Source organism: Pseudochaenichthys georgianus, chromosome 13 (assembly GCF_902827115.2).
Source record: "Pseudochaenichthys georgianus chromosome 13, fPseGeo1.2, whole genome shotgun sequence".
NCBI lineage: Eukaryota > Metazoa > Chordata > Actinopteri > Perciformes > Channichthyidae > Pseudochaenichthys > Pseudochaenichthys georgianus.
In genome coordinates, this window is record NC_047515.1 from 7,585,699 (window position 1) to 7,594,766 (window position 9,068).

Genomic DNA, 9,068 nt, shown 5'->3' on the forward strand with positions numbered 1-9,068 from the left:
GGGAAATCTGGTTAATAATGAAATTGACAAATATAAACAAAATGACAATATCAATAGCTAGTATTGACGTAAAGATTACGGAATTCTTGTCTTGTAGAGGTTGGCAGAACTCCCTCTTGTACAATATTAATAAACATGTGACTCTACTGATGTAAAGAGGAGCCACCGTTAATTGAGCTGTCTGTATTAATTTGCTACCATTAACAAAGCTAGCTACAGTAGCTAGCTAGCTAGCTTACAGCGCAATTGTCACTTCTGGTAAGGCCCGGTCACAGTTGTGTGCGATTTGAGACACTACATGGTAGAAATTCACACTGTGCAAGTGTTTACTGTGTACGACATGCCTTGTAGAGATGTATTCAAATTGTGTCCAGGAAGCTAACATATGCTAACAATCTCTCTCTGGGGATATGCCTTAACGCACCGATAAAGGCACCTCTGTTTTCCAATCTTCTGTTCCACTTATTGGCTTAAATGGCAGTAAACAAACTCAAGATTCAGAATGCCCCCTCTAAATGTGTATGTGAAACCACAGACATGTTCTGCAGCCTCTATGACTCAGTGAAACCAATACAAACATTTGAACTCACCATTTGTCTGTTTCTCTTATGTGTTATGTACTAGAAGAGAAGATGCCTTTATTTAACAGACAACGCTCCTTTAATGAACCTGTTCACCCCTCCATTCTCTCCTGGAGCTAAATGAATACCCCCACCCCCAACACACACACACACACACACACACACACACACACACACACACACACACACACACACACACACACACACACACACACACACGCTTGAAAATACAGCATACATTTGACATGATAGCCCCCCCCTGGTTCATTACGGGTCGTGAGTTATTAGCTAATTTGCCGCGGTGAAATTTCTAACCACTATGAGTGAACTGAGGTGTCAAGAGTTCGCTAAATGTGGTGCATGGAATTTGATGTGTGATGGGCACCTACTGGTTAGGCGCGTGTGTGTGTGGGAGGTTGGAGATATGCAGAGATGTTAAATGAACACAATGTATTTAGTTAAAGTGATATAAATCTTAGAGACTAGATCCATGCCTCATCATACTTTGTATCAACAGATTGAAACTAAAGAACAGGAAATAGTAGTATTATAATTTTTCTAACAAAACAACATTTATCATCATGTTCTGGTTAAAGTAACGTTAGGTTAATCCAAACACAGTCTGAACAAATGAGTCAGTCAGTTGGCTGTATCGATAGAAGTTTAAGCAGATTAGCGCCACCATTTGCACACTTTTCTTCATTCTTCCAGAAGCAGGTATAATTTCCCATGCTCTTTATACATGTGAAATTACATTCTATAATGTCTGCATGTTCAGCTCACCTGTTGCATATATAAAGGCTCTCTGGGTAATTAAGTATTGTACAATTGCCGTGGCTCAGTTTTTTCACTGTGCAAAGAGACAAATCCTTTTGTTTTACACAACATGCCTTCCTACATTACTGTGTGCAAGAAAGTACATCAAATACAGAAACCTCATATTAGCAATGCTTATTTCTTGCATATTACTTAGTTGAAAATGCAATACTTAATTTCAATACAGCCACAAATTATCCAGAGTTTAAGATGAAAAAAAGGCTGAATTCTATTTAACTGGGAATCTGAGAAGGTCCTCGCTGCGGAACGCGGAATGGGGCGGGGTCGGATAAAAGGCGGGGTTGGATGTCCGACCCCGCCCAGAGAAGAGTTCCGACATCTCCGTTCACTCCAATGGACCAGTTTTTTACAGCAATGACGGATCGCGGAGCACTTCCGGGAAACTATTGAGAGGATCTGCGGCTAGCAGTCTATGGTTGCAGCATAATAGACCCGACCGTTCGTGATGGACTTTTAAAGGTAAGAAGACGTTTAAAGATTTATATTGCGGATATTATCAGAACATCTGAATCAAATTAACTACACGTGTATTAAAGGATGTTAGTGGATTATCCCTTCAATCAGTATATTTGACGTTTACAGATAACAGATTAGATTAGGCTAGAATGCCGGATAACGTTAGCAACACACGTTAACCACGAACAGCCTATTAATCCGTTCTCCTAATGTTATTTCCTCCAACGTTGTGGAATTAGAGAAAAGGGGCTTCTTAACGTGCTTTTATCCGGGTGGAGGGAGTTGGGGCGTGTGATTGTAGTGGGTGGAGGTGGTGAAATGAGGATATCCATTTTGGAGTTCAAGCTAGTATAATATAGTTAACGTTACACAATAATAAGGAAGAGAGCTATTTTTGTGATACATCGCTATCGATATGGATTTAGAGTGGATATTTGAGACTTCCAAACAGTAAACAAAAACGTAATTTATGGGTGAGTGTTTTTAGCAGAGTCATATTATGTCTTTGTGATTCTGTTGATTATTACCTGTCTGTATTATGTTGCAGCTCAGCTGATGCAAAGGGAGAGGGACTTAAGTGAGAGTGAAAACACAAGGTACGTTTTAAAATAGGTCGGCAATTTCCCATCCTCTGGTTGCTAGATGTATCTAACCCTTTCTCCTGTCTCCCTCTTTCAGCACCAGAACCCCAGGGGGATTCTGGAGCCTAAAGACCTGCAATGAGACCCTCACCCCGCACCTGAGTCTCAACTCCCAGAGCTTTGCAAGCCTCTCCCTGTTATTTTTATTAAACAGACGTTAAGCTTCCCAATGGTGTGGTCTTCGTTTTGTGAAAAATATGATTACATCACATATGTTGTTGCTGTTGTTGTCTTTTGTGATAGTTACATTGCTCCTGCTGACTTGAGCCAGCCATTCTTTCCTCCTCTCTATGTCAGTGGGGAAACCTTACATTCATACTCCTTTCTCTGAGCGCTTGAAGCATCCCCAGGCAGCACAGCATTTATGTTCAGGTTGAAATTTGAGTCGGACTATTTAATGTTTTTTGAGCATTGATAAAGAAAACCTTAAGGTTCATGCCTGTTTTGAAGAGCGCGGTTGAATGTTTGCATCAGCAAAGCCTTTCACTGTTGTATAGATTTTTTGTTTGTATACTTGGTTTGGTTTTTATATTTACTGTATTTGCTTTTTCGGTTCTGTTATCTTAATGATTGTTCTGTTATATGATAAATGTTGTAAATAATAAATGCTTTTTCTATCCTATTAAATGCAGTGCAATGTATCATTTGAAATATATGGACGATATGAGTATGCACAGAACTGACTAAATGAATAATCAATTAAAACAAATATTAAATAATATACTTAAATACACTATCATCTAAAACAAATATTAAATAATGAACTTAAATACACTAATATAGAATATATGACTTTTTATACCACATATTTAAATACATTCATGCATTTAATTAGTATGAAGTTTGTATATTTAGTTTTTAAATTATATTTAGTCGAGTGCAGATTAATTATATTTAGTCAGTGCAGATTTGTGTCTGTACTTATTGTAGTTGTCCAGCAGATGCTGCTATTTGTGTCATTAGGATATCCATACACCCCGCCCATCGGACGTCCAGCCCCGCCCACATCCGACCCCGCCCCATTCCGCGTTCCGCAGCCAGGGCCTATAGGGGAATCTGGGAAACTCAATGTGTCTTTCAGCCTATACGTCAAAACCATGAAGAACTCAGAGATCCTGTGAATGAATCACAAGCTAATACAATCCAGGGGTTCATTAATAAATAATTATTTCATGAATGTGAAAAAGTCTAAGTTTATCAGCAACTCCCATTACTACATAGTTCATAAGGACAGTCCCTAGGCTGGGGAGTTAAACACTTTTTATACACAAGTTCTCATGTATCTTGCAGATAGGATTACTTTGTGATATTCTCATGTATAGAGAAAAAAGGTTGGTAAACAAAAGCTACAGACTTATTGTCTCATAAAGAATAACCACGGTGTAGAACTTTATGGTGACTCTAATTTAAAGTAAATGTGCATGTTACGCTCAGGGACATTAGCTGTTCTGTTGTATTGTCCTGTCTATGAGGACGTTGTGTAGAAGAGGTTCTTTTTTTTAGCAAAATGACCTCCATTTATGTATATATATTATATATTTATTTTGGCTGGATGATTTTCAAATCTTGAGGTGTGGTTTTTTTGTAAAATATTTTATCTGCAGAGCTTGGGAGAGATGGCAGAAGATGTTGTACAACTTCACCTGAATGTTGGTGTTTTGTAAGACCACACCTGCTAACAGGACAGAAGGTGGTGGTGGGGGGGGGGATCGGGGCTCTTTTGTTGGTGTTTTCAAAGGAGCAGGAACGCAGCCAGACTGTGTACATTTGCTGAAAGGGAAAGATCAGACATAAACAAAAACAAAGGAAAAGGGTGTCACAAGAAGCCACCGTGCCTTGTATATGATGGGGGAATGCATACACACCAACATACTGTAATACACACCCCAACATAGTATATAAACACACTAACACATATCATATATACACACCAACACCAGACTGTATGTACACACACCCCAACACAATATATACACTCACCAACACATTATAAACACACACCAATACAACACACACAGACAAACACACAGTACATATACGCACCAATACACTATATATTAACACTGAAACACAGTATACGCAGATATGGTGCGCACTGCGCAGACATGTGTGTGAGTATGTTTATCAATGTGTGTGGTTTTTTTGTGTGTCAAAGAGAAAACAATGTCAATGATTGTAATAGCATTTTCAGAATGATGAGATGTGACATTATGGTAGGGTGATTGACGCACACGCACACACACACACACACACACACACACACACACACACACACACACACACACACACACACACACACACACACACACACACACACACACACACACACACACACACACACACACACCCCTCTCTCCTGGAACCCTAACCCTAAATCTTCCCCTCTTTTCTTCCCCTCTTTCCCCTGCTCCTTCCTCTCTGTCCTTCCTGCCAGGCTCTTTCCTGACCCTGTATCCTGAGGTAGGAAATGGATGGATGGCGTCCTCCAGGTGGCCGCCATGCTGACACGCCTCAGCTCAGCAGCGTGACTGTGGAATGAGAGCTACACAATGTGGTTGATCCACATGCAAGCAAATGTTATGCTAAAGTGATTGGCTCTCATCAGGCTCTAACCTGCAATGATGCTAGAAAACAGCAGACGAGGAAGAGCGAGCCCATCTCCGTCCTTCCCTCCCCTAATTTGCATTGCATGCTGAAATGCATGAACCGGGCCCATTAACGGAGGGGCCGTGCTGTGTTTTGCTTGTAAAGCGAGCGGAGGGGGGCTGTCATATCTTTTGATTTGCTTGATATGAAAACAGTGGTGCTTTGCAATCAATGGAACCTGTGGTTTATTTGGGGTGAAATTAGATTTTTTATTGGGATGTTTGCATCTCGATGCAATTTGCCAGCTTTATTGTGGCCGACCTGGGAGCATCCTCGCTTGATTTTACAGTAAATTTGTCATGGGGCCAATACAAGAGCTGAAAGTGAATATGGTTATTTATTTACATGCACGCAAACAGGCCCACGTTGTTAGACGCTCGTGATGATTGTTGGAATGGAGATCCCAGCTGGCTCTGTGTGCTGCAGCCTGGTGTGAAGGCAGCCTGTCATAACGATTAGGCCGACAGCTGCTCTACATGTCACTGAGAGGGGAAATACAACCCTGAAGGTCTGTCTCGCTGTAGCTCTGTGTGTGAACTTTAATATGTTTTTCAATGTGGGTTGGTAACTAATACAAAATGTGTTTTGGTTCTGAGTATCTTAGTCTTTCTATAGCTGAGGGTTCATTAACAAAACAAGCCTGAACTGTTTGGGCGACCACCAATAGGAAGGTTGGTGTCAACATGTCAATGGGTCCTTGGGAAATATACTACCAAATTGCTCCCAATGGCCAATGGTGTGTGAATGTAAAATGTAAAAGCATTTAAGGGTTTGCAAAGACTGGAAGGTGTTATATAAATGTAGTCCATTTACCATCAAAGTATTGGTTTATATACGTGCCGCTCAACAACAGTGATTCTCAAAGTGGGCACTCTTCCAGGAGGTAAAGCAAAAATAAGTCAGCTATGAAGAATACAATTGTGCTGTATCATTCAAAGGTGCTGACTAAAGATCGGAACTACTTATGGAAAAAAACGTAAATATTTGGCACTTTAAAAACACTGATTTTAAGGAGCAAGGTGCTTTCTCAAGGCAAATAAAATTGCATAGCGCATTTCAAATAATGAAATAATGTGCAACTGCACAAAAGGAAATTCTTCAACTGGGAGGCTCAGCAAGTGACCTTTAAACCTGAAATGTATGCATACTGTATTTTGGGACTCTTGCTTCAAGAGTTCAAAGGGAACTAGGGCGACGGTCTGTTGGTGTATTTAAGAAAATAAGTTAAAGACAAAAGCTATTTTCAACTTATTTGATGGTGTACATATTTATGTCTCTTCAAAGTTCTTGCACTATTATTTAAAATATCCACTTTGTTGTTTTTGATACCCGAGTTGTCCATTTAGAATGATTTTTTTTAGCAAGGCATAATGTAGAATCACTGTGTTTTGATATCATCGTTATGGTGGGCAACACTTGGGGTTAGTATCATATCGTGAGTTACTCTGAGTCTTAGAAATAGAAAATGGTTCAAACCTTCTCATTGGGCACTTACAGTATAGGAATATACTGTATATTGTAACTCAGCAGGAATATATTACAATAGCAGCTTTTCCCAAATCTTTATATCCTCACAACAAGTGACCTGCAGCCGCACCTTCACCATCATTACAGACTGAACACAGACATCCTGGCAGGGAGCAGGAACTAGGTAACAGGAAAAGGAGAGCAAAATTACAGCTCCAAAATGTGTTTAATGGATAGAAAATTGCTTCAGACAAGAACAAATTCTGAGTGAACACATCATATACTTCAATTCAAAGGATGGAACAAAATGATGCTGCCACACATTTTCCACCAGCTAGGACTGTGCCATTTTGCCTCAAATAAAAATGTACTTTGAGAAGGTACAGAATGATTTAAGCAATACAATAGGAACATATCTATGTTATATTATACTTTGCACACATTGCTAATCTTGTGCCCTGTCACTCGATCATCCTGGACATTTAGCACGTCTACATATTTGATCAATGGAAGAAGAAGTTGATTATTATTAAAAGACTGCTAGTCAGACACAAGATGGAATCCCAGAGGAAGAAGGCAGGCTTATATTCTTATAGGAAGCATGTAAGAAAATACACATGAAAAGTAAGGCATGTCATTTTTCACATTGAAAAACATGACGTCAGTAAGAGCAGATATGCAGTCCCTACCTACAGGTACCTAAAGTTACACAAAGTTATCGAGAATATATAAAAGTGAATGACATTAAAAATATAAAAAAAATAAACCCATCATTGCTCACCATTAATACATTTGAAATGTATTAAAATGTGTCAATTCTTCAAACTAAAGATGAAGGATTTCAGGCATTGCATAATATAAACGTTTTTTTTGTTAAGAAACCTTAAGGAGTATTGTCATTACCTCCGAGAACCGCTTTTTAAGTCACACTGAAATGATGTTGGTTGCAGAAAGGATAACAAATTGGGATTTCAGAATAAAAGCCTCTATATTTAGATATGTCATTACATTAAAAGTGGACCTCACAATACGGTTCACAGGCATTTGAGGTTTATTGTGCATTCGATTTTCAGGTTGATATACGAGAACACCAAACAGGCTTGTAGTGGGCTATTTATTCTCTAGCATTGATGAATGAATCCACAACATGCACTGTATTCTATGCATGTTTGTGTGATTATCACCGTTTCAGTGTGACCTTGATGACAAATCTTTACACTGTCATGCACATTAGACACCATACATGTCCAATCCATCTTTTGGTTAATCCTTATCTATTTCTGTTACCGATGCCACTGCCCGGACTTGTTTCCAATTATAAGAGGTATATATCACACATCCAATCTTCCCCGGTTACCTGCAGAGAGAAGAAAGGAGCGCAGAGGAGGAGGAGGTACAGCAGGGAGTGAAATAGAGAGGGAGGGGAGGTGGAGAGGCAGTGTAAAAGCCGGGCTATTTTTCAGCAGGGTCCATAGTGAAGTTGTCAGGCGGGAGTGTATGTGAGCCCGCCGGATGATAATGTGGCATGACACTTCTGAAATGAGAGCCGGGTTGCCATGGCAAAGGCGGGGAGGGACATTCTCTCCAGGGGCCCAAATAAAACAAGCTGTAAATGATGTTTGATTAGGATTTAGATCAGGGAACTGTTCGGGATGGCCTTTTTATTCTGTTTGTCTCGGACCACCAAGATTGTTTGTCTCGGAGCACCAAGACAAGTGTGAGATTGTGGTTGTGTTTCTCTGCTGATATATCTGGTGAAAAAGAAGGACAGTGCTTTCCTGTGTTTGAATCAAGCAATTTCCTTCATCTTCTTTTGAAATTATGGTTGATAGTTTTGGCCGTTAACTAGCAGGAAAACTAAACAACTGCTACACAACCTCCATGCAGAAAGCAGTATAATCAAAGCTACATTTGCAGTGGTGTGTCTGTCCACCAGTTGAGTGTAAGTTTCTTACGTCTGCTTAGCCAGACCCGATTAAATACTAAATGGCCAGCAAGCCTGGAGATGTTTCTAGTGTCCCTAAAGGGGAAATGTGGTTGACTCTCAGTCAGACCACGCTCTCCTCCAACCAGCTCAGGGATTAAGCAACTCCTCGGCACACCCCTTGAAGGCAGATCCTTCAGTCGGGTTGGACAGCCCGGTCCTTGGTGTATGTTCAGTGTTAAAAAGGTGTGCACAATGTTGGTGGTGAAAAGGTCTTGCCTCTGTCAGACAGGGGCCAGTCACTACAGGCTAATGAGTTTGCAAACAACCCCTTAAAGTGTGATATCAGTGCTGATCCTGCCTCCATGTGACTAAACCACGCCCATGTCTAACCACCATTAAACAAATTAACTAATAAACCTGTTAAGCCCAAGAGCCCCCGGTACAGGGGGCTGCATGTTTTTTTGTTCACGAAACTGTGTCTCAGGGCTTCTTAACATTTAAAAACCTATTAAT

General features: G+C 40.2%; 1 long non-coding RNA gene across 1 annotated transcript; it reads left to right on the plus strand.

Moving 5' to 3' along the window:
• Positions 1 to 1,671: 1,671 nt before the first annotated feature.
• On the plus strand, positions 1,672 to 2,638 carry LOC139434968 (uncharacterized). The gene is made up of 3 exons (XR_011644248.1): positions 1,672 to 1,877; positions 2,422 to 2,470; positions 2,553 to 2,638. It is a non-coding gene; the product is annotated as an uncharacterized lncRNA (long non-coding RNA).
• The last annotated feature ends 6,430 nt before the right edge of the window (positions 2,639 to 9,068 follow it).